At 45.4% G+C, this 27434-nt stretch overlaps 1 protein-coding gene across 6 annotated transcripts in view; it reads right to left on the bottom strand.

Annotated features, from left to right (window-relative positions):
* The window catches only part of LOC140394014 (inactive rhomboid protein 1-like), a 561145-nt gene that overhangs the window by 313016 nt on the left and 220695 nt on the right, over window positions 1–27434 (bottom strand). The window contains exon 1 of one of the 6 annotated variants that reach the window (XM_072480782.1): window positions 12921–13117. The exons of the other annotated variants lie outside the window; for them this stretch is intronic. The gene's annotated coding sequence lies outside the window, so the exon portion shown is untranslated. Of the gene's footprint in view, window positions 1–12920; window positions 13118–27434 lie in introns of those variants that run through there. 6 annotated transcript variants of the gene reach the window in all.

Raw genomic sequence — 27434 nt, 5'->3', positions numbered from 1 at the left:
GCAGAATACAGGATTTGGTTTCAGAAGTGCAGTATATCTGCAACTCACCAAGGCTCCTTTCACAGCACCTTCCAAACCATAATCTCCACCACCTAGAAGGACAAGGACGGCAGAATCATGGTAACACCGCCACCTGGAATGTCCCCTCCAAGCCACGCACCATCCTGACTTGGAAATATATCATGATGTGGAGATGCCGGCGTTGGACTGGGGTGAGCACAGTAAGAAGTCTTACAACACCAGGTTAAAGTCCAACAGGTTTGTTTCGAATCACTAGCTGTCGGAGCGCTGCTCCTTCCATCCAGGAAAGGATGTCCCGAAGCGTGGTGAAGACCATGCAGACGCTGCGACAACGAATGAACGGACATCGCACGACAATCCCCCTTCCAGTCGGGGAACAATTCAGCAGTCAAGGGCATTCAGCCTCTGATCTCCGGGTAAGCCTTCTCCAAGGCAGCCTTCAGGACGCGCAACAACGCAGAATCGCGAGCAGAAACCTATAGCCAAGTTCCGCACACGAGTGCGGCCTCAACCGGGACCTGGGATTCTTGTCACATTACATTCATCCCCCACCATCTGGCCTGCGAAATCCTACCAACTGTCCTGGCTTGACACAATTCACACCTCTTTAACCTGGGGTTACCCCATCTCTGGATCTGTAAAGATTTAATCACCTGCTAATGCTCGCATTCCAAGCATTGTCTGGCATCTTTGAATTTGTCTATATACATGTTTCTGGAACATACCTCTTCATTCACCGAAAGCTAGTGATTCAAAACAAACCTGTTGGACTTTAACCTGGTGTTGTAAGATTTCTTACTGGAAATATATCAGCATTCCTTCACTGTCACTGGGTCAAAATCCTGGAACTCCCTACCTAACAGCACTGTGGGTGTACCTGTGGTGATGTGCATCAATGTAAATGCATGTAGGCTAGCTAGACACTAGAGGGAGCACCAGAAACATCACACACACACACTCAACCAATAGATCAGTTAGATCGGATACGACCAATGGACATTCACGATACACAAGGAGGTGACACGACCACAGGGGGCCATTACACCAACCTATATATAAAGGACACCACAGCACATGAAAGATCCAGTGGAGACAGTCAGTGAGTAGAGACACAGGGTTGATTCAATATTACACCCACCACGTGGATTGCAGCAACTGGTTAGTCAATTTGGGTAGCTATAGGATTAGCAGTAGTGTCGAACCCAAGTAATAGAAGTATAAATAGTTTAATAAACGTGTTGAAGTTATCTCCACGTCTGAACCTTCCTTTGTCAAGTGCACCACAAGGAAGCCGCTTATGTTACACCTACAACATAACAAATCATTGTCACCTCTGTGTATCGTGAATGTCCATTGGTTGTATCCTATCTAACTGATCTATTGGTTGAGTGTGTGTGAGATGTTTCTGATGCTCCCTCTAGTGTCTAGCTAGCCTACATGCATTTGCATTGATGCGCATCACCACAGTATCTACACCACATGGACTGCAGCGGTTCAGCATGACGACTCACCATGGTTAGATTGTTCAGCTAATAAATACTGGCCTTGCAAGCAATGCCCACATCCTGTGAATTAATATAATTCAGAAGACTAATCTTGCAAGAATTCCAGTATCACAAATCCCATTGAATGTGTTTTGTATGTGAATGAGTCATTTAACTTTTATAACTGACCCCTAGATGTGTCATCACCACCCACTGCATCATCACAGGAAGAATAACAGAACCATTCACAATTGGACGCTGATAAAACCCAAACCATCAGATTTTTCACATGGGGTGGATATTGCAGGAACACCAGCACCTTTCCCTTCTTCAGACATCCCCAGATACTTTCTATCCATTTCATTATAGTTGCGATTATTATGTGGAGAAACGGGGCCCATTATTTGCAAACATCATGATGCAAACAAACATACCTCTACAAGACAGGTACAGTGGTTAGCGCTGTTGCTTCACAGCGCCAGGTCCCAAGTTCGATTCCCGGCTTGGGTCACGTTCTGTGCGGTGTCTGCACGTTCTCCCCGTGTCTGCGTGGGTTACCTCCGGGTGCTCCTGTTTCCCCCCACAAGTCCCGAAAGACGTGCTTGTTAGATGAATTGGACATTCTGAATTCTCCCTCTGTGTACCCGAGTAGGCGCCGGTGTGTTTTCATTGTAACCTCTAGGGGACTAGAGGCGACTAGGGGATTTTCATTGTAACCTCACTGCAGTGTTAATGTAAGCCTACTTGTGACAATAATAAAGATTATCACCATCAACAACCCTTGCACGTGTGTTCCAACTTATTGTATTGTTTAGCTCGAGACGCCATTGTGAAATAACAATGCCAGTGTGAAGTGCTGCATAGGATTCCCATTGGTAGGGCGCACGGGTCTCACCCCCAAAGATGTGCAGGGTAGGTAGATTGGTCATGCTAAATTTCCCCTTAATTGGAAAAAAATATCTTGAGCTCTGTCTGCAAACAGTGAGCATTTATAGTCACACCCTGCCATATCCTTTGCCAGTTCACCAGCATTGGGAAGATGATAATTCCGTGGAGTCTCTATATAGCAAAATCAAGTTAGTGTTTTGGAATAACATGGTACAGGTTAGTTAGGATGAGTCATTTTGTAATTTAGGGAAATGTGATAAATATCTTGTGAGAAATCAGAGATTTCTACATTTACTGCATAGATTGCAGTGTAACATGTTGGCTCAGATTAAACTCAAAGGTCCTTGGGGCAAGCACTCAAAATGCCAGCTTCTCATTAGATATGAAAGGTAATATATCACAGAATCATACAGTGCAGAAGAGGCCCTTCAGCCCATCAATTCCGCACCAACACATGAAAAACACTTGACCTGCCAACCTAATCACATTTGCCAGCAATTGGCAATGTTATGACGTACCAAGTACTCATCCAGCTACTTTTTAAAGGATGCATTCCAGATCATCACCGTCCTCTGGGTAAAAAAGTTTTTCCTCAAATCCCCCTAAACCTCCTGCCCCTCACCTTGAACTTCGTGACTGACCCTTCAACTAAGGGGATCTGCTGCTCCCTTTCCACCCTGTCCATGCCCCTCATTTTGTACACCCTGATCAGGCCGGCCCTCAGTCTGCTCTGCTCCAGCAAAAACGACCCATGCCTATCCAACCTCTTTTCCCAACTTAAATGTTCCATCCCAAACAACATCCTGGTGAATCACCTCTGCACCCGCTCCAGTGAAATCACATCCTTCCTATAATGTGGCGACCAGAACTGCACACAGTACTCCAGCTGTGGCCTCACCAAAGTTCTATACAACTCCATCATGACCTCCCTGCTTTGTATTCTATGCCTCGACTGTTAAGGCAACTGTCCCATATGCCTTTTTGTTTTCTTCATTATTCTCCCCCTTTTTCACATTTTCTCCCAAATTTACACCCAACAATAAACAATAATCAGAAACAAATGTAATGTCAATCCCCATATCAATAACAACGATCCCATTTTCCCACCAAACCCAGACCATTAGCCCGCATGTTAACATAAACAAATGACAAAAAGGAATCAGGAATCACCCATAGTCACCATTAACACATACAGTTCCCCCCCCCCCCCCCCCAACCACCTAACGTTCGATGTGATCCAATTCTCGAAAGTGTATAATGAATAATGCCCATGAATTGGAGACCACCTCCATCCTACCCCTCAGTTCAAATTTGACCTTTTCAAGCATCAAGAATTCCAGCAGGTCCCCCCCCCCCCCCACCACGCCAGGGCACTGGGTGGAGAGGTTGATCGCCACCCTAACAGGATCCGCCTTCAGGCGATCAACGAGGCGAAGGCTATGATATCTGCCTCCGCTCCAGTTTCCAACCCTGGCTGGTCCGACACCCTGACTATGGCCTCCCGGGGGCGCGGGTCCAGTTTCACATGCACCACTATAGAAATTACCCTAAAAACCTCCTTCCAGTAATCCTCCAGCTTTGGACAGGACCAAAACATATGAATGTGGTTTGCAGCCCCCCCCCCCCGCCACGTTCTACACACATCTTCTACCCCCTCAAAGAGCCGGCTGATCCTCACCCTTGTAAGGTGTGCTCTGTACATCACCTTCAGCTGTATCAGCCCCAACCTCGCACATGAGGTGGAGGCGTTCACTCTCCAGAGCAGCTCATACCAGAACCCCTCCTCCATACCCTCTCCCAACTCTTCCTCCCACAGTGCCTTGATCCCTTCCAGCGACGCCTTCTCCTCCTCCAAAATTGCCCCACAAACCGCCGATACTACTCCCTTCTCCAGTCCCCTTGTCGTCAGCACCTCCTCCAGCAATGTGGAAGCTGGCTCCACTGGGAAGCTCTGTATCTCTTTTCTGGCAAAGTCTCAAATCTGCATGTATCGAAACATTTCCCCCTGCTCCAGCCCATACTTCGCTTCCAGCGCCTTCAATCCCGCAAAGGGCTGAAGGGCCTGTTCCTGTGCTGTACTTTTCTTTGTTCTTTACAGCAGGATTTAGATCATTTGGAGACTTGGGCGGAGAGATGGCAGATGGAGTTTAATCCGGACAAATGTGAGGTAATGCATTTTGGAAGGCCTAATGCAGGTAGGGAATATAAAGTGAATGGTAGAACCCTCAAGAATATTGACAGTCAGAGAGATCTAGGTCCACAGGTCACTGAAAGGGGCAACATAGGTGGAGAAGGTAGTCAAGAAGGCATACGGCATGCTTGCCTCCATTGGCCGGGGCATTGAGTATAAGAATTGGCAAGTCAAGTTGCAGCTATATAGAACCTTAGTTTGGCCACACTTGGGAGTATAGTGTCCAATTCTGGTCGCCACACTACCAGAAGGATGTGGAGGCTTTAGAGAGGATGCAGAAGAGATTTACCAGGATGTTGCATGGTACGGAGGGCATTAGCTATGAGGAGCAGTTGAATAAACACGGTTTGTTCTCACTGGAATGACGGGGATTGAGGGGCGACCTGATAGAGATCTACAAAATTATGAGGGGCATAGACAGAGCGGATAGTCAGAGGCTTTTTCCCAAGGTAGAGGGGTCAATTGCTAGGGGGCATAGGTTTAAGGTGCGAGGGGCAAGGTTTAGAGGAGATGTACGAGGCAAGTTTTTTTACACAGAGGATAGTGGGTGCCTGGAACTCGCTGCCGGAAGAGGTGGTGGAAGCAGGGCGATAGTGACATTTAAGGGGGCATTTTGACAAATACATGAATAGGATGGGAATAGAGGGATACGGACCCAGGAAGTGTAGAAGATTTTAGTTTAGATGGGCAGCATGGTCGGCACAGGCTTGGAGGGCCGAAGGGCCTGTTCCTGTGCTGTACTTTTCTTTATTCTTTGCAAACCGACCCCCAAGAAACATAATCATAGAACATAGAACAGTGCAGCACAGTACAGGCCCTTCAGCCCACGATGTTGTGCCGACCATTTATCCTAACCCAAGATCAACCTAACCTACACCCCTTCAATTCACGGCTGTCCATGTGCCTGTCTAAGAGTTGCTTAAATGCCCCTAATGACCGACTCCACCATCTCTGCTGGCAGTGCATTCCACACACCCACCACGCTCTGTGTAAAGAACCTACCTCTGACATCTCCCCTTTTCCCTTCCTCCAATCACCTTAAAATTATGTCCCCTCATTGATGTGTTGGGTGTCCTGGATCACAAACAGGTCACCAACACTGGAAGTGGTGCAACTCTATTTTATTATAAGGTTAACTATATTAACATACTTGAACTGTGGGTAAATGCAATACCAGCTTTAACTGTTGACCCTTGCCTAGTCCTAACCAGGTAATGCACTCAGCACATGGTGAATGTCTGTGTTGCAGGCTGTGAGCTCTGTGCTCCGAGCTGGCTGCTACTAGAATGAGCGGGAACTCTCCTGTCCCCTGTCTTTATAGTGCGTGTGCTCTCACTGGTGATTGGCTGCGGTGTTGTGTATGCTGATTGGTCCCACTTGATGTTGTAGCCATGTAAAATGGCTAACTCCCGATTAGAATGGCCAAACCCCGATTTAAAATGGCGAACGGAAGAGGCTGATGGGAAAATCAGCCAACAGGACTCAAACGGACAGCTGCAGGTAAAACAGTGTATTCGCCTCTGGGGAAGCCAGACAGAATTGATACCTGCAGCCATCAACACAACAACACACCAGCCATCTGCATATTAAGTAGCAATCCCGGGAACAATATGCTACAAATTAGAAACACAAAGCCAACCCAGACTTTTCGGCGCCAGCAGGAGCTTACACAAAGAGAGGTGAATGACCCCCCGAAACCGCCCATCGATCAAGGAATCGCTCCAGCATTGGAGAATATCGAACCAAGTGATTGGGACCAAGTCCAATCACTTGGAACCAGGTACAGGGTCCGCCCCAAAAGGCGGGAAGCCCCTGGGGACTATAAGAATAGAGTCCAAGGTCAAATCGCTCTCTTCCTCTCTCCATCCTCTCCGCACCCTTCGAGACCCTTCTGCTGACCCTCTGCAACAGCCGCGAGAAATAGTAAGTCTTACTCCAACGCTCGCTACGAGATAGACACTCCTGACTATCGACCTATACCAGCTTTGAATCCCGCAGGCTCAGAACCCATACGAAAGGCCATTCATTTCCGTGACCTCGTGGGCCATTTCCAAAGTTAAGTATTGGCCTGTTAGTTGTAGGAAGTAGCTTAGAAGTAGAATTAATGTACAAGTATTGATTGCTGCATATAATAAATGTGCGTTGATTTAACTCTTACTAAGCGGTGTGTTGGGTTATTGATCATTACTCGGACTTGAACCACGTAGCGGTATCAGAAAGATACCTGGTGACTCAAGAGCAAAGGTGACAGAACAAGAGCAATTAAACTAAGGCTAAAATGAGCAACAATCAGTGTGTGTGTGTGTGTGTGTGTGTGTGTGTGTGTGTGTCTGCGCCATGATATACTGGGGTATATTATGACACTCGTGAAAGCCATTTCCACCTTGGGGAAAAGTCTCTGGCTATCCACTCTATACTTGCCTCTCATCACCTTGTACACCTCTATCAAGTCACCTCTCTGCCTTCTTCGCTCCAGTGAGAAAAGCCCCAGCTCCCTCAACCTTTCTTCATATGACATACCCTCCAGTCCAGGCAGCATCCTGGTAAATCTCCTCTGTACCCTCTCCAAAGCATGCACATCCTTCCTATAATGAGGCGACCAGACCTGGACACAATATTCTAATGTGGTCTAACCAGACTTTTATAAAGCTGCAGCAAAACCTCGCGGTTCTTAAACTCAATCACCCTCTTAATGTTCATGGAAGCGAACACACCATACGCCTTCTTAACAACCCTATCAACCTGGGTTGCAACTTTGAGGGATCTATGTACGTGGACCCCAAGATCCCTCTGTTCCTCCACACTTCCAAGAATCCTGCCTTTAACCCTATATTCAGCATTCAAATTCGACCTTCCTAAATGAATCACTTCACATTTATCAAGGCTGAACTCCATCTGCCACTTCTCAGCCCAGCTCTGCATCCTGACAATGTCCTGTTGTTACCTGCAACAACCCTAAACACTATCTACAACTCCACCAACCTCCGTGTCATCGGCAAACTTACTAACCCACCCTTCCCTTTCCTCATCCAAGTCATTTATAAAAACCACGAAGAGCAGAGGTCCCAGAACAGATCCTTGCGGGACACCACTGGTCACCGACCGCCAGGCGGAATACTTTCCAGAATTCCAGCAGGCGCCCCCCGCCATGCCAGGGCACAAGGTGGAGAGGTGTGTCCTAATTCTCTTCTCCTCCCATCTCCGAAAATTTCCATTCCACTTCCCTGGCTCAAATCTATGGTTCCCCCGAATCGGCATTTCCCTTGACCGTGCCCCCCAACCCAAAGTGCTGTCGAAACTGCCTTCAAATTCTCAACAAAGCTATTACTACTGGACTCCCTGGGTATCTCCCTGGGGCCGTATGGAGCGGCGCTGTCGCTAACGCCTTCATCCCAACCCCCTACCCAAACTCTCCTCCATTCTGACCCATTGGGAGTCAACCCCTCTGACCCAGCTTCATACCTTCTCCACATTCATCGCCCAGTAATAATACACCAGTCCCATATGCCTTTTTGAGCATCCTATTAACCCGCCCTTCTGCCTTCAGAGATCTATGGGCAAACACACCAAGGCCCCTTTGTTCCTCAAAACTTCCCAGTATCATGCAATTCATTGAACACTTCCTTGTCACATTACTCCTTCACACTTTTTAGGGTAAATTCCATCTGCCACTTTTCTGACCATCTGACCATCCTGTCTATATCTTCATGTAACACAAGACACTCAACCTCACTGTTAACCACTCGGCTAATCTTTGTCATCCGCAAGGTGAGCCTACCCCCCAGGTAGTCATCTATGTCATTTATATAAATGATGAATATAGAAAGTCAAAGAGATCTGGGCGTGCAGGTCCACAGATATTTGAAAGTGGCAACAAAAGTGGACAAGATAGTCAAGAAAGCATACGGAATGCTTGCTTCATTGGGCGGGACATCGAGTATTAAAACTGGCAAGTCATGCTACGGTTGTATAGAACCTTGGTAAGGGCGCATTTGGAGTATTGCGCACAATTCTGGTCGCCACACTAACAGAAGGATGTGGAGGCTTTGGAGAGGGTGCATAGGAGGTTTACCAGAATGTTGTCTGGTCTGGAGGGTGTTAGCTATGTGGAGAGGCTGAATAACTCGGACTGTTTTCATTAGAAAGACGGAGGTTGATGTGTGACCTGATAGAGGTCTATAAGATTATAAGGGGCATAGAACATACAGTGCAGAAGGAGGCTATTCAGCCCATCGAGTCTGCACCGACCCACTTAAGCCCTCACTTCAACCCTATCCCCTTAACTTAATAACCCCTCCTAACCTTTTCGGACACTAAGGGCAATTCAGCATGGTCAATCCACCTAACCTGCGCGTCTTTGGACTGTGGAAGGAAACCGGAGCCCCCGGAGGAATCCCACACAGACACGGGGAGAACGTGCAGACTCCGCACAGACAGTGACCCAGCAGGGAATCGAACCGGAGACCCTGGCACTGTGAAGCCACAGTGCCAACCACAATGCTACCGTGCTGCCCAAGTTGCTACCGTATCTACCCATGGATAGAGTGGATGGGCAGGCACTCGGACCCCTCGGGGGCATAGGTTTAAGGTCCATGGGGCAATGTTTAGAGGAGATGTGCAAGGCAGGTTTTGTTTAGACAGAGGGTGGTGAGTGCCTGGAACACGTTGCCAGGGGAAGTTGTGGAAGCAGATACATTAACGGCATTCAAAAGGCATCTTGTCAAACACATGGATAGGATGGGTCTTGAGGGATACGGCACAAGGAAGTGCTCAGCGTCTTGGCAAAGGTTGGCATCATGACCGGTACAGGCTTGGAGGGCCGAAGTGCCTGTTGCTGTGCTCTATTGGTCTTTGTTGTTCTTTGTATAGCTCCCTGGCTTATCTCCACAACCCTTCTTAAATAGTGGAATCACATTATCTGTTCTCCAGTCCTCTGGCATCTCCCCCGTGGCCAGAGAGGAATTAAAAATTGGGGTCAGAGCCCCTTCAATGTCGCGCTTCACCTCCCACAGCAGCCTGGGACACAATTCATCCAGACCTGGAGATTTGTGCACTTTTAAATCTGCCAACACCTCCAATACCTTGTCACTCCCAATGTCAATTTGCTCAAGAACCTCTCAGTATCTCTCTCCCTGAATTTCATACCTACATCCTCATTCTCTTGGGTGAAGACAGATGTTTAATATTCATTCAACAACCTACCAATGTCTTCTGGCTCCACCCACAGATTGTCCCCTTGGTCCCTAATGCGTCCTCTTTCCCTGGTTATCCGCTTCCCATTGATATACTTATAGAATATCTTGAGATTTTCCCTACATTTACCAGCTGGAGATTTCTCATATCCCCGCTTTGTTCTCCTAATTGCTTTCTTAAGCTCCATCCTGCATTTTCTGTACTCCATAAGGCCTCTGCTGATTTGTTCCCCTTGTACTTGCTTAAAGCCACTCTTTTTCTTCTCATCGAATCCTGAATATCCCTGGTCGTCCATGGCTCTCTGGGCTTGTTACTCCTTCCTATTAATTTGGAGGGAACATGTTGGGCCTGTACCCTCCCCATTTCCTTTTTGAACACGCCCCCGCACCCCACAAACTGCTCTTCTGCAGATTTCCCCACTAGTGACTCATAATTTTTAACATTTTTGTTCATCAGATATGGACTTTGCAGGCAAAGCCAGCATTTGTTGCTTGAACCCAACTACCATTGAGAAGATGGCAGTGAATCCCCTTCTTGAACTGCTGCAGTTCAGGAGGTGGGTGGAGGTTGTGGCTATAGGTACACCCATAGGGCTGTTAGGGAGGGAGTTGGTATCCCACATTTCTGATACAGTGACAGTGAAGAAAGGATGACATAGTCCCATGTTAGGGGCCGGTTTAGCACAGTGGGCTAAACAGCTGGCTTGTAATGCATAGCAATGTCAGCAGCACGGTTCGATTCCCGTAACAGCCTCCCTGAACAGGCGCCGGAATGTGGCGACTAGGGGCTTTTCACAGTAACTTCATTTGAAGCCTACTTGTGACAATAAGCGATTTATTTTCATTTTCATTTTTCAGTTCGGGTTCAATTCCCGTACCAGCGGCGCCAGAATGTGGCGACTAGGGGCTTTTCACAGTAACTTCATTGAAGCCTCCTTGTAACAATAAGCGATTATTGTTATTATTATTGTTAGGATGGTTTATGCTTTTGAGGGGAAATTTTGGGTGGTGGTATGCCATGTCTCATGCACTTGTCCCTCTAGGTGGTAGAGGTCACAGGTTTGGAAGGTGCTGTTGAAGGAGCCTTGCTGAGTTGCTGCAGTGTATATGTAGAAGGTCCTACTGCCACTGTGCACCAGCCCATGTTACCACACTGCCTTGGTGAGATGATGATGTCTTTTGTTGCCCTGGGGGAAGGTCACAAAAACTAAAACTGACAGAAAGATGGAAGTTATGGCCGGACTTGGTGATTAACTGCATATCCTAAAAATAATATAAATAAAAATAATCCCTGACCTGTTGAGTATTCCCAGCATTTTTTATTTCAGATTTTCAGCATCTGCAATATTTTGCTTTCCCACTCTGTCTTATTTCTGAGACCAGTTTCACGTAATAATCTTTATTGTCACAAGCATGCTTACATTAACACTGCACATTCCGGCGCCTGTCCGTGTTCACGGCGGGAAAATTCAGACTGTCCAAATTACCTCAGATCGTAATCAATATTAAAAATCAATGCTAAATTGGGATTACAAACCCAGGTTTTCAATCTCATAGCCCTCTTGGATTCAAGAACCTTCTTCAGTCTGTATTTAGTGATCATGTGTTTATTCTAGACCCTTAGCCACTTATATGAAGGTGAAACTCCATGTTTTCAATAATATTTGCTCTTTGAGTATTGATGTTAGATATTGAATTTCCGCCAGGCTTGACCTCAATTTACCATTACTATGTGCTTCTATTCATCAGTGGCTTGCATCTCAGCAGTCTCTTCCCCTCAGGGTAAGCAAAACTCATAACTTGCTACCTTGTCCGTCCTTCTGCTGTCGTGTGCACTTCACAGCTATCACGGTTATGGTGCTATAATAGATTGCTTACTGCTGAATAAAAGGTACTTCTGGCAGCATGGTGACGCAGTGGATAGCACTGCTGTCGAACGGCGCTGAGGTCCCAGGTTCGATTTACACAACTTACAAGTAGTAGAAAAAGGCAAACAATTTCAGTACAGAAGAGTTAACTCTGCAGCTGATGGCAATTCTTCAGTTGATCTGGAGTAAGAATGTGCAACACAACACAATATGCAACACCCTAATTTGATAGCACAGGGCTAAATCGCTGGCTTTGAAAGCAGACCAAGGCAGGCCAGCAGCACGGTTCAATTCTCGTACCAGCCTCCCCGAACAGGCGCCGGAATGTGGCGACTAGGGGCTTTTCACAGTAACTTCATTTGAAGCCTACTTGTGACAATAAGCGATTTTCATTTGAAAATGAATGAAAATCGCTTATTGTCACAAGTAGGCTTCAATGAAGTTACTCTGAAAAGCCCCCTAGTCGCCACATTCCGGCGCCTGTTCGGGGAGGCTGTTACGGGAACACACGGGATTTCACATCACAGTCACCCAACAAAGCAATCTTTTAAACTCTAAGCTTTGTCAAAGAGTCATCCAGACTCGAAAGGTTAGCTCAGTTCTCTCTTCGCAGATGCTCTCAGGCCTGCTCAGATTGTCCAGCTATTTTCTGTTTTTGTTTCAGATTCCAGCATCCGCAGTAATTTGCTTTTATCTTTTAAAACTCATGCTCCACTGTTGCCACCTTCAGAAACAGGTCATTATTATAACATGGATTTTACAAAAAATGCTTCTGCATGATTAAAGAGACCTCATTGACTGCAAGTGTAATTCCTCCATTTTAAACAGAAATAAACATTAGCTGTCATCGGAGGCTGATCATTTGTTGTTTTTGCAGAGATTCTATAAACAGCAGCAACATAAATGAGACTTAACTTACTTCATGAAAGTGAAATAAACTGCATGAACTCATTAAGAATCCCCTCTGTGTTTAGGGCCCTCACTGTACGATGTTTAGTTAACATTTCGCTGCAATTTACAGCTCAGGCCCCATTCCAAACTGATGATGCGATGACTTGACTCAATTGTTACACAACACCTAGGCAGGAAACTGGTCTTTCAAGTTAAGATCAATTGTTAAAAGCACTGTTGAGCACAGACAACTTGTCTAACAAAGGTCTCACTTGAAGGTTAATCACTCTCAATCAAACGTTAATCAAATTTAACCTATTCACTGTCTTCGTTATAGTGCCAGAGAATATTATATACAGACATTTAAATATGCAGAAAAACTTGCCGTAAGTTAATCATCAGAAGTGGCTGGAGTTTCATTTTGATGAGATTGTATAAATCACGGTAACGTGATTAGCTTCCAACAGGATGTCATTCAAACCAACAGGACAACGTCAAAACAAGAAGAGCGAAGCGTCTTGCATTAAAACCTCACGTTTCTACCAATCTTCTAACTGCTTGTTCTTGCTTCCAGTCATTGACAGATGGGATCGGCTCCCCTGGTCAGAGCTATCAGGTTGTATCTGTGCTAGTCACTGCCCAAGAATGTTTCGCTGAATGATTACCCTGCCACCCTCAGAACAGGAAATAAGCTCGACGCGTGCACCTTCATCTCAGTGAAGCAGGAAAAATTCAAAACAAGATCAATTCCAGACGGAGAGATGAAGAAAGACTAGGTCACTAACTAACAAAACATGGGAGTTATTTTCGCAAAAGGCCAACCTCTAAATGGCTGCAGTGCTGTTAGATTAATCTGTCAGAAAGTCTAAATCCAGCACACAATTCCAGTCCTAACTGCTGATTATCATAATTTGAATTTGCCTGCAGGTTTAAAGCAAAAATCTGCAGGTTTAAAGCAAAACCCTGCAGGTTCAGCTCTCAAGCACTGATTAGATACAGTTTTGTTACAGCAGGACATGTGGACTGCTCACATCCACTTCCATTGAAAGTCCAGCGTATTCCAAGTTACACAGTGGCCCACTGCAGCATGGCTCAGGGATCCAGTGAGACTCTGCATGGGTTCTTGGATGTGGCACTGAGGAGCTGATGATAAAGATCCACCAGGACACAGGTGGGATGTCCAGAGGGAGGAGGGGGGGGGGGGGGGCATGCCCTTTCTCCTGGTGACTGCTAAAAGGTGACCAATAAGGGCGAATATAGCACAGCACTTGGTTGTTTTTTAAAAAGGTCAAATCCGAGAATATTTCTAGAAAACTCTTGCAACAGCATTGGTGAAGTCTTGACAAAGTGTTTCAGAAAGTCGAACGATGTGTTTTAGAGGTTCATTCCACATCTCTTGCCGCAATAATGGTGAGTATCCCTTTATGTAATGCTCAAAAATGACACCAGTTCAGTACTTCCTCCAAAAACAGTTGCTTGTTGTTAGCAGAAGATGTCAGTTGAAGTGTTAGCCACCAAAATGTCATTTAGCCTTTTTGAAGAGCACTGGTGGGTATTTCAAGAGGCATACAGCTGCTTAACAAGGCCTCTGGGAGGCTGTTCCTCACGTTGGTTTCAACGTCTTTAACAAGATGCAGAACATCTAGTCACTGCACAAAACATGGGCTAAGCCGGTTTAAAACCCCATCTTGGCCCCTCGGAGGTTCTGCAGAGCCAAGACTATTGGGTACACATTTTCCCATGTTTTCTTAAATTCTAAGCCAGAGTAGCAGGGGCAGCACGATGGCACAGTGGTTATTGCTGCCTCAGTGCCAGGGGTCCAGATTCGATTCCGGCCTTGGGTGACTGTGTGGAGTATACATATTCTCCCCGTGTCTGCGCGAGTTTCCTCCGGGTGCTCCGATTTCCTCCCACAGTCCAAAGAGTGCAGGTTAGGTGGGGTTACAAGGGTAGGGGGATAGATGCAGGAGTGGGCATAGGTAAGGTGCTCTTTCGCAGGATCAGTGTAGACCCGATGGGCCAAATGGCCTCATTGTACACTGCAGAGATTCTATGGATTCTAATTGCAATAACCTGCAAAGTAGGTTTCATGCATCTGTTAGTTGTATTTGTCATTGTGAATGATTCTTCTCCTCGGATACGGTTCCCTCCCTTTCAAAACCACAGCTATCACATCCCACCTCCCCAAACTCTCTGTCCGTGCAATTGCAACCGCTTCCCAAGCTTGCCAACCTCTTCAAAATCCGTGAAGCTGTTGCTGGCTCACAAATCCTGCGCCCATGTTCAAATCAATCCAGTTGAGTTTCCACATTGCTACAGCAAAGAAAAAACTCGAATTAAACTCAAAGAGCATCCATTGAGTGTAATCATAGCACTTTGCACTCCTCATCTTCAACCTTTCCAGTCTTTAGCATGGTCAAACACACAATACGTTCCATAAGACTATAAGACATAGGAGCAGAATTAGGCCATTCTGCCCATCGAGTCTGCTCCGCCATTCAATCATGGCTGATATTTTCTCATCCCCATTCTCCTGCCTTCTCCCCATAATCCCTGATCCCCTTATTATTCAAGAACCTATCTATCTCTGTCTTAAAGACACTCAGTGATTTGGCCTTCACAGCCTTCTGTGGCAAAGAGTTCCACAGATTCACTCCCTCTGGCTGAAGAAATTCCTCCTCATCCCGGTTTTAAAGGATTGTCCCTTTAGTCTGAGATGGTGTCCTCTGGTTCTAGTTTTTCCGACAAGTGGAAACATTCTCTCCACGTCCACTCTATCCAGGCCTCGCAGTATCTTTCAAGTTTCAATAAGATCCCCTCTCATCCTTCTAAATTCCAAAGGGTACAGACCCAGAGTCCTCAACCGTTCCTCATACGACAAGTTCTTCATTCCAGGGATCATTCTTGTGAACCTCCTCTGGAACCTTCCCAAGATCAGCACATCCTTCCTTAGATACGGGACCCAAAACTGCTCACAATACTCCAAATGGGGTCTGACCAGAACCCTATACAGCCTCAGAAGTACAACCCTGGTCTTGTATTCTAATCCTCTTGACATGAATGCTAACATAACTTTAAACTGAGGGGTAATAGATATAGGACAGAGGTCAGAGGTAGGTTCTTTACGCAAAGAGTAGTGAGGCCGTGGAATGCCCTACCTGCTACAGTAGTGAACTCGCCAACATTGAGGGCATTTAAAAGTTTATTGGATAAACATATGGATGATAATGGCATAGTGTAGGTTAGATGGCTTTTGTTTCGGTGCAACATCGTGGGCCGAAGGGCCTGTACTGCGCTGTATTGTTCTATGTTCTATGTTCTATATTGCATTTGTCTTCTTAACTGCTGACTGAACCTGCACATTAACCTTAAGAGAATCATGAACAAGGACTCCCAAGTCCCTTTGTGCTTCTGATTTCCTAATCATTTCCCCATTTAGAAAATAGTCTCTGCCTAAATTCCTCCTTCCAAAGAGCATCACCTCACACTTTTCCACATTGTATTTCAATTGCCACTTCATTGCCCACTCTCCTAGCTTGTTCAAGTCCTTCTGCAGCCCCCTTTCTTCCTTAATACTACCTGTCCCTCTACAGATCTTTGGATCATCTGCAAACTTAGCAACAGTGCCTTCAGTTCCTTCTTCCAGATCATTAATGTATATTGTGAAATATTGTGGTCCCAGCACAGACCCCTGAGGCACACCACTGGTCATCGGCTGCCATCCTGAAAAAGACCCCTTTATCCCCACTCTCTGCCTTCTGCCAGTCAGCCAATCCTCTATCTATGCCAGGATCTTACCTTTAACACCATAGGCTTTTAACTTATTTAACAGTCTCCTATGCGGCATCTTGTCAAAGGCCTTCTGGAAATCTAAATAAATCACGTTCACTGGTTCTCCTTTGTCTAACTTCCTTGTTACCTCCTCAAAGAACTCTAACAGATTTGTCAGAAACGACCTCCCTTTGACAAAGCTGTGCTGACTCAGTTCTATTTTACCATGCACTTCCAAGTACTTTGCGATCTCATCTTTAATAACAGACTCTAAAATCTTACCAATGACCCTTCGGCTAACCAGCATATAATTTCCCACCTTCTGCCTCTCTCCCTTCTTAAACAGTGGTGTTACATTAGCCACCATCCAGTCCTCTGGGACCGTTCCTGCCTCCAGTGATTCCTGAAAGATCATCACTAATGCCTCCACAATTTCCTCTATTTTAGGACCCTGGTGTGTAGTCCATCCAGTCCAGGTGACTTATCCACCTTCAGGCCTTTCAGTTTCCCCAGAACCTTCTCCTTAGTGATGGTCACTGCACTCACCTCTCCCCCCTGGTTCTCCTGGAGCTCTGGCATCCCACTGGTGCCTTCCACCGTGAAGACTGATGCAAAGTAACTATTCAGTTCGTCTGCCATTTCTTTGTTTCCTATTATTCCTTCTCTAGCCACATTTTCCAGTGGTCCAATGTCTATTTTTGCCTCTCTCTTACCTTTTATACATTGAAAAAATCTCTTCCTATCTTCATTTATATTACTAGCTAGCTTGCACTCATACTTCATCTTCTCCCCCCTTATTGCTTTTTTAATTGTCCTCTGCTCACTTTTAAAGGCTTCCCAATCCTCTGGCCTCCCACTAATCCTCGCCACACTGTATGCTTTTTCTTTAGCCTTTATGCTGTCCTTGACATCCCTCGTCAGTCATGGATGCCTTGTCCTCCCCTCAGCATGTTTCCTCCTCCTTGGGATGAATTTCTGTTGTGCCTCCCTCAGAACCCCTAAAACTTCCTGCCATTGCTGTACCACTGTCTTCCCTGCTAGGCTCCTTTTCCAATCAACTCTGGCCAGCTTCTCCCTCATGTCTTTGTAGTTACCCTTATTTAATTGTAATACCATTACATCTGATTGCAGCTTCAGTGGTCAAACACACAATACTTTCTCCAGTGAATCCACTCCATTGTCTACTAAGATGAATGTCGGAATTTCATATATATTGGATTAAATATAGCTGCTGCAGTAATCTTTTTAAAAATCCTGGTTTAAAATATGGACAAACACTGGCTGCAGAAGGTGCAATTAGAATGTCGTAAAAGTAAGGTCATCATTCATTCCAACCATGTATACGGATTACCTAAATAGGGTCAATTGAATTTTGTTTATAGAAAAAAAGGTTCCCTCGGGTTTAGATAATTGAGGGGGTTGTAGTTAGCCTGAGTAAGATGGTCAGAACCCAGTTAGTGGGATAGAGATGATGTGGTAATGGGAGGAGCCAGGTCTAAAGCAGTCAGTTTAGATTTGGCGGTGAACAAGACAACAGTTTCTGCACAAGGTTGTCAGGTTAAACAGTAGTTTGACAGAGACAAGAATCTGCACGCTGTTTCCTGAAAGGATCTCTCTTTCTTCAAGCAGTGTCTTAAAAGCTATCAATCCAATATTTGACAAGTAATCCTGCGTTTCAACCGGTGATGGGTTTTACTTGATTGAAGATAAAGAAGGTGGCAGTTAGGAGTTGAAGTGTTTCATTGCATTGTTAAATATTTTTTAACTGGTTATTGTAAGCTATATTTTTGTGCTGTTAAAAGTAGTTTAATACTGTGTTGATAATAAAGTCAGTTTCAACATATCATATCCCTATTTGTGTGTGGAATCACTCTTGGAGTGAAGTATCATTTCCTCACAGTCTTACAAATTTAAGTATTAGGATTTCTGCCCGGAATCCGGGGTCTAGTTCGGGATCGTAATACTACTTCGGTGGGATTGCTGTGGGGGTTCAACTCTTATCTACTGGATCAGAGTTACAGCACTGTGAGCATTGGCGTCATTTGCCACCCTCAAACCATTACCTGCCACGCCCTCCCCCTTCCAAAGAATCTATTCTTGCCTCCTCCATCTCTTCTTCATATCTCGTGCGGCTGTTTGCCGGCCTCATGATTGTCGACAGCTTCCACGGCACCCACTCAAGACTGTCAAATCAAAGCTTATCTTGCTCACACCTTCCCTTCACATCAGATACCAGATAGAAATCATTAAAAATTTGATTGACCCAGGGCCTCCGTGTTGGAGTGTTTCAGCACTGCCCACTCACTGAACGTTGTGATGCAATTTGCCCAGTGGGAAGATCAAAGCCATTACTTTTGTGGGTCAAATGTGTACCCTCAAATCAATTCCTTCCACTTTCCCAGCTATTTTCTCAAATTAAACTCAATTCAAAAGGTACATTTCCAAGCCCATAGTAAATGTGGAGGCCAAGGCCATGCACGTCAGCACTTCAGCTGCTGAAATTCTCACCCATGCCTCTGAAACCTTCAGACTCTTATGGCTGCAATACAATCCTGGCCAGCCTCACAACCTCCACCCACTGCAACCTCCAAAACATTGAAAATAATGCCAGTAAGATTATTTCACAAGGCAGTGTTTGTCACCTCCAGGCTTGACTATTCTGGCCGGCCTCCCATCCTCCACCTTTAACAAACTTCAGCTCATCCAAACCTCTGCTGACATATCCCAAACCAAGCCCTGCTCACACCAACGCATCAATTTTAAAATTCTCAGGTCATGCTCAAATCGCATCTGCCCCACTCTGCTTTGCCAACCTCCTCTAAATCCACAAAATTCCAAGACCTCCCCACTTCTCCAATTCTGGACTTTTGTGCATCGCTCCACTCCCTGGTGACTGCACCTTCAACCTCTGGGTTATTAGTCCTGGGATTTTCTTCTCAAACATCTTTGCCTATACCTCTCTTGCATATCTTAAGGCCTTCCATATGTCTTTGACCAAGCTTCTCATCCCACCTAATATTTCTCTCTTTCAATGTCAACCTTCACCTTGGAGCATTTTTCGTCCAAGGTTCTTTTAATGTAAATTGATGATGTTGCCTCAGCCAAAGCAGCAGTCAATAAGTAAGGAGTCAAAAATCAGCCCTTTGGCCTCAGCAAAATCAACCAGAACAGAGCAATGTTTCACATATTATTTCACAAAGGAGATTAAAACTGCGCAACACTGAACAGGACTTCACCGCAGTGTGTTGTCGAAACTGAATCCTGATGCTTCACTTATTTGAGGTATTTTCTCCAAAGTTAACCCCACAGCTTTCCCTGCTTATTTCAAAAGATATCCACTCTCCGTCTCCATGCTTATCTTTTCAACATTTTGGGGGCGGCACATGGCACAGTGGTTAGCACTGCTGCCTACAGCACTGAGGACCCGATTCGTATCCCGGCTCTGGGTCACTGTCCGTGTGGAGTTTCCACATTCTCTCCATGTCTGCGTGGGTTTCACCCCCAAAACCCAAAGATGTGCAGGTTAGATGGATTGGCCACACTAAATTGACCCTTAATTGGAAACAAAGATAATTGAGTACTCTAAGTTTATTTTTAAATAAAATCTTTTCAACACTTTTACCGTCAGGACACGCCTGACGAACAGACAATTGTTCACGAAGAAAAAAACTGCTAATTATCACAGGACAGTATTGCAGCCTCTCAATCACAGTACTAGATGCTTAACTTCATCAAGGTCAAAATATGAATAACAGAACCATGGAAAATTTATGGTACAGAAAGAGGCCATTCAGCACATCATGTCTGTGCCAACCACGAAATGAAACTAGCCGCTCATTTTAATAATAATAATAATCTTTATTGTCACAAGCAGGTTTACATTAACACTGCAATGAAGTCACTGTGAAAAGCCCCTGGTCGCCACATTCCAGCACCTGTTCGGGTGCACTGAGGGAGAATTCAGAATGGCCAAATTACCCAAGAGCACGTCTTTCGGGATTTGTGGGAGGAAAACGGAGCGCCCGGAGGAAACACACGCAGATACAGGGAGAACATGCAGACTCCACGCAGACAGTGACCCAAGCCAGGAATCGAACCTGGGACCCTGGCGCTGTGAAGCAGCAGGGCTACCCATTGTATCCCACTTTGAGTGCCTGGTCCGTAGCCTTGAAGGTTCCAGTTATTCAGATGCAGATCCAGGTTCTTTAAAGTTGAATGTTTCAGACTCAACCACTAAACCAGTGAATACCAGACACTCACCACTCACTGGGTGAAAAATCTTTTCTCATGTCCCTCTAACCCTTCTGCCAATCACCTCAAATATAATGCCCCTGGTAATTGACCCCTCAGCTAGGTGAAACAGGTCCTTCTGTCTCGGCCCGTCATAATTTTGTACCTCAGTTAGGTCATCCATTATCCTCCTCTGCTCTAAGGAAAACAATCCCCACCTACGCAATCTTTCCTTATAGCTACAATTTCCAAGTCCTGGCAACATTCTTGTAAATCCCCTCTGAACGGGGCGGTACGGTGGTGCAGTGGTCAGCACTACTGCCTCACGGCGCTGAGGACCCGGGTTCAATCCCGACCCCGAGGACCCGGGTTCAATCCCGGCCCCAGGTCACCGTCTGTGTGGAGTTTGCACATTCTTCTCCTGCTTAGTGGAGTAGGTCTCACCCCCACAACCAAAGATGTGCCCCTTATTTGGAAAAAATGAATTGAGTACTGTGAATTTGTAAAAAAATCCTGTGCACTCTCACCAGAACAATGGTGTCCTTCCTGTAATTTGGTGGCCAAAACTGTACATAAATCTCCAGCTGTTGCCTAACCAGTGTTTTAAACGGTTCAAACGTTCTTTTGTATTCAATACCTTGCCCAAGGAAAGAATTCCACTTGTCCACCTGTCCTACCATCTTCAGGGACCTGTAAACATAACGCCAAGGTCTCTCACTTCCTCAACCTCTCTCAATAGGTTCCCGTGGCGGCACGGTAGCATAGTGGTTAGCGCAATTGCTTCACAGCTCCAGGGTCCCAGGTTTGACCTTGCTTGGGTCAATGTCTGTGTGGAGTCTGCACGTTCTCCCCGTGTCTGCATGAGTTTCCTCAGGGTGCTCCGGTTTCCTCCACAGTCCAAAGATGTGCAGATTAGGTGGATTGGCTATGATAAATTGCCCTTAAGTGTCCAAAAAGTGTAGATGGGGTTACTGGGATTGGGTAGAGGAATGGGCTTAGGTAGGGTGCCTTTCCAAGGGCCGGTGCGGACACGATGGGCCAAATGGCCTCTTTCTGCACTGTAAATTCTATGATTCTATGAATATCTTCCCATTTATTGAGTATTCCCTTGCTTTGTTTGCCCTCTCAAATGCATTACCTCACACTTTTCCAGATTGAATTCCACTTGCCACTTTTCTGCCAACTCTACCAGACCATTGATTTCATTCCGGAGTTGACAGCTATCCTCTTCACCATCAACTATATGGCCAACTTTTGTGTCATCTGCAAATTTCCCAATCATGCCTCCTACATTTAAGTCTAAATCATTAATATGTGTAACAAACAATAAGGGCTTCAACATGGAGTCCTATGGAACACCACTGGAAATTGCTTTCCATTCACAGAAACACCCATCAACCATTACCCTTTGTTTCCTGTCACTGAGCCAATTTTAGATCCAATCTGCCATATTCCCCCGCATCACATGAGATCTTGCTTTTTTGACCAGTCTGACATGTGGAACCTTGTCAAATGCCTGACTGAAATCCATGTAGAAAACATCCACTGCACTACACTCACCAACCCCCCTTGTAACTTCCAAAATTTCTATTAAGTGATTCAACCGCATATTGCCCAATTTGACTCTTTCAATGCATTTAACAGAAGATTTGCATAGCCTCAATTCAAGATCAAGTTGCCAACATGTTATCAAAATCACAATGCCCAAGAATCAGAACAAAAATGGTGACCCTTACATATACCAATTTAAAACTTATATAAAACACAAAAAGCAGCTATTGAAATAAGTAGGAGCTTAACTTGTAGTATTCCTTTAATTGAATTTCTTGGATGATTAAATATTCATAGAGTAATGAATATTAAATAATAATTACAAATTCACAGATAAACAACTCAAGAGAAGCAAAATATGAAGCTTGGAATTTGTGCCTGAGCTATTCAAACTGAAGTGTAAAATCTGATTCCATGTCTGCTTTCAGTTGGGTCACATTACATAGGAGTTCAACAATGGGATAATCTGCCAGGATTTTGGTTTCCACTTGCTAATCGGCAAGTCTAGTTGGAAACTGTGCGCGCATTATGGGCGGCATTAGCTAAAGAAATGACGGAGTTCAGCTGTGATGCCACCATCACGACCCACCCCTCCCCTCCAACCCCCAACAAATCACCGACTCATTGGGCTCAACACCAAGAACTGCTACGTGGAGGTGGCAGTCAGGAACAATCAACAAGAGTACTTTCTTCAAAGAAAGTGGAAACGGACAAAAATAGAAAGGATTAAAGGCTGAAGCTACAACTCCTCTCAGTCCTATTGTGAATGCTCAGACATAGCAAAGCAGAAGTAGGCAACTCCACCATTCAGTAAGTTTTTATATTCATTCATGCGATGTGGGTTAGACCAGCATTTATCGTCTATCCCCAATTAACCTTGAGAACATGGTGGTGAGCTTCTTTCTTGAACCAATGCAGTCAATGTGGGTAGGTGCACTCACTGTGCTATCAGGGAAAGAGCTTCACGATTTTGACCCAGCAACAGTGAAGGATCGGCGATATATTTCCAAGTCAGGATGGTGAGTGACTTGGAGGGGAACTTGCAGGTGGTAGTGTTCCCATGTGACTGCTGCCCATGTCCTCTAGATGGTAATCCTCAGGATATTGATAGTGGGGGGGTTCTACAATGCTACTGCCATTGAATGTTAAGGGGCTTTGGTTAGATTGTCCTTTGTTGGAGATGGTACTTGTGTGGAGCAAATGTTACTTGCCACTTGGCAGCCCAAGCCTGGATATTATTCAGGGCTTGCTGCATTTGTACATGGACTACTTAGTACCTGAGGAGTCGTGAATGATGCCGAACATTGGGAGTGAACATCCCCATCTCTGACCTAGAATGGAAAGAAGATCACTGATGATGCTTGGGCCTAGGACACTATTCTGAGGAATTAGAGCAGCAATGTCCGAGGATGAAGCCGATTGGCGTCCCAACAACCACAAACATCTTCCTTTGTGCCAGGTATGACTCCAACCAGCAGAGAGATTTCCTCCAGATTCGCAAGCTCCTTGATGCCCTACTCAATCAAGTACTGCCTCGATGTCAAGGGCAGTCGCTCTCTCCTCACCTCCGGAGCTCAGCTCTTTTGTCTGTGTTTGAACTAAGGCAATAATGAGGCTGGAGCCAAGTGAAGCTAAACTGAATGTCAGTGAGCAGGTTATGATTACGATATTGCCACTTGGATCACCCCTTCCATCGCTTTACTAATGATAGAGCAATAATCAGCCAGGTTCAATTAGTCTTGTTTTTGGGTACAGGACATACCTGGTCAATGATCTATATTGCCAGAATTGTGGATGCACAGGAGCAGCTTTGCTAGAGGCACAGCAAGTTCTGGAGCTCAAATCTTTAGTACCATTGCCAGAATATTGTCAGGGCCCATAGCCTTTGCTGTATCCAGTGCCTTCAGCCATTTTTTGAGATCAGGTGGAATGAATCGAATTGGCTGAAGACTGGCTGTGGTGAATGTATTACTGCTACCATTCACCATTGTATTACATTACATTGTATTATGTTGATGCCCTTGTGGGCTTCGCCTGTGGCCCACCATTGTATTACATTACATTGTATAATGTTGGTGCCCTTGTGTGCTCCGCCTATGGCTCCGCCCCTTTGGGGGAGGTATACAGATCTGCAGCCAGGCAGCGAACAATCAAGGCACCGGACAGACTCAACCTGTGAGCCCACTTCACCCCCGCTGGACTTCAATTTTTAACAGGGTGTGAATGTGGTGAATGTATTACTGCTACCATTCACCATTGTATTACATTACATTGTATTATGTTGATGCCCTTGTGGGCTCCGCCTGTGTCCCACCATTGTATTACATTACATTGTATTATGTTGGTGCCCTTGTGGGCTCCGCCTATAGCTCCACCCTCTCGGGGGAGGTATATAGATCTGCAGCCTGTAGGCGGCACGCATTACAGAGCAGTCGCAGGCAGGCACAGTTCTAGTTGATTAAAACCACTGTTCACTTCAACTCTCCGTCTCGTGTGAATTGATGGTCACATCACTGGCATCTGTGATGCTGGCAACCTCTAGAGGAGGCAGAGATGGATCATCCACTCGGCACTTCTGGCTGAAGATTATTGTGAATGCCTTATCTTTTGCAATGACATGCAGATGGGGACATTTGTGGAACCTCTTCCTCCAGAGAAGTGTTTAATTGTCCACCACCATTCATGACTGGATGTGGCAGAACTGCCAAGCTTAAATCGGATTTGTTGGTTGTGGATTCGCTTAGCTCTGTCTATCACTTGCTCTTACGCAGTTTGGCACACAAATGGTTCTGTGTTGTAGCTTCACCAGGTTGACACCTCATTTTTTGCGATACCTAGTGCTGCTGCTTGCATGCCCTCCTGCACTCTTCACTGAACCAGGATTGATTCACTGGCTTGGCGATGAAGTGGTGGGTATGTTGGGCCATTACATTATTCTGCTGCTGTTAATGTCCCACAGTGCCTCATGGCTGCCCAACCTTGAATTGTTAGATCTATTAGAAATTGATCCCAATTAGCACAGTGGTAGTGCCACACAACTTGGAGGGCCGCAGGGCCTGTTACTGGACTGTATTTTTTTTGTTCTTTGTGAAGATGGGCCTTCATGTCCACAGGACTGTGCGGTGGTCATTGCGACCAATACTGTCATGGACAGATGCATCTGAGGCAAGCTGGTTCTTGAGTACGAAGTCAATTATGATTTCTTGCTGGTTCCCTCACCACCTGACGCAGATCCAGCCCTTTAGGGCCCGGCCAGTTCCATCAGTCATGGTGTTACCGAGCCAGTCTTGGTGAAGTTTCCAACGCAGAGTACATTCTGTGCCCTCACCACACCATGCTTCCTCCAAGTGTGTTCAACATGAAATATATTCAATGACCCAGTTCTCCTGGTATGAACTCCACAGACTAATGACCCTCAGAGAAAGAAATTCCTCACCTCAGTTTTAAAGAGTGGTTCTTTTATCATTAAATTGTCTCCCCCCGGGTTTCTAATCTCTCCCACAAGATGAAGGCATCCTCCTGGTATCTATGCTATAAAATCCCCTCAGGATGTTGTATGTTTCAATAAATCATAGTATAATAATAATTAATAATAATTTTAATACTTTATTGTATAATGTGAGTTCCATATATAGGCTACAGAACAAGACTATTTAACACTGTGCACACGTCGCAATAAAAAATGCAAACAGGCCTGTGGTACAGAAGGTCACCATTCAGTCTAACGTGTCCATGCCAGCTAAAAAAAGCTACAAGGTGGGATTTTCCGCTCACACTCGCCTTGAGACTGAAAATTCCCACCCGAGGTCAAAGGAACTTTAAATGGTCTGTTGCATTGTCCATCCCAGCCAGGACAATTCCCGCGGCAGACAGGATCGGATGATTTTCCCCATCAAATCTAATTCCACCTAACAACTCTTGGTCCATCACCTTGTAGGTTACAGAACCTCAAATCTATATCCAAGGTTCTTTTCAGATGCAGTAAAGTTCCAGACCCCCACCATCTTCGGTGAAATAAATACTCAAATCCCCTTTAATCTTTCTGCCAATTACTTTAAATGACTCCCAGATACTGGCCTATCTGCTAATCAAAATGGGTCCTTCCAATCCTCTCTATCTAGTTCCCCTCCATTTTATAGATTTAAATTAAATCTCTCTTTTCCTCTTTTCTGAACAACCCCAATGTAGCCAACAGCAAAACACCACACATGCTGAAAATCTGGATAAAAACAGAAAATGCTGCAAATACTCACCAGGTCTGATGGAATCTGTGGGGAGATAGGAGGAGTTCATTCTTTACGTCAGCAACCTTTCAGAAAGAGCCCTTCATCTGGTCATCAACTCGAAATGTTAACTCAATTTCACTCTCCACAGGGTCAGCACGGTGACACAGTGGTTAGCATTGCTGCCTTAGACACTGAGGACTCGGGTCACTTTCCGCGTGGTGTTTGCACATTCTCCCAGTGTCTGTGTGGGTCCCACCCCCACAACCCAAATATGCGCAGGCTAGGTGGATTGGACACGCTAAATTGCCCCTTAATTGGAAAAAAAACACATTTTTCCACAACGATGTTGTCAGAACTGCAAGACATTTCCAGCCTGTACAACCTTTCCATTAACTAAAATTCTCTATTCCTGGCAATATCCTCGTAAAACCCTTCTGTACCCACTCAAGTATGATCATATCCTTCCTGTGATGCATCCAGAACTGTACACAGCAATCTAGCTGTGGTCGAACTAATGCTTTCTACAGTTCTAGCATAACTTCCCTCCTCATAACCGATACCACAACTAATAAAGGAGAGTATCCCATATACTTTGCTAACCACTTCCTCTATCTGTCCTGCAACACAGATTTGTGGACATGCACTTAAAGCATCTCCATTCACCTACACTTCTCAGTATCTGACCTTTTTATTGGGTATGCCCTTGCCTTGCTAGCCTTCCCTTTCACAGTTCATAGAATCATGGAATGTACAGTGCAGTAGGAGGTCATTCGGCTCGAATCTGCTCCAGCTCTCAGAAAGAGCACCCTACTTAACCCACACCTTCATCCCATCTCCATAACCCAGTAAACCCACCTAACCTTTGGACACAAACGGGGCAATTTAGCATGGCCAATCCACCAAACCTGCACATCTTTGGACTCTGTAGTGAATTTTATTTGCCTTTATTCTGTTCGCCTTGTTAATTGTATCAATTGAAATTAAGTACACACAGGTGGAGGGCATTGATTGGATGCTGACATGAATACATTCCCACTTTGAGAATCACACAGTTGCATTATTATACCAGACCACATTGGCAGAGAGTTCAAAGAAGACGTCTCCACACGGCCAGACTTTTG

This window comes from Scyliorhinus torazame, chromosome 17, assembly GCF_047496885.1.
Source record: "Scyliorhinus torazame isolate Kashiwa2021f chromosome 17, sScyTor2.1, whole genome shotgun sequence".
Taxonomy (NCBI): Eukaryota; Metazoa; Chordata; class Chondrichthyes; order Carcharhiniformes; family Scyliorhinidae; genus Scyliorhinus; species Scyliorhinus torazame.
The sequence above is the reverse complement of the archived record's forward strand: the minus strand, read 5'-3'. Positions and strand labels throughout refer to the sequence as shown.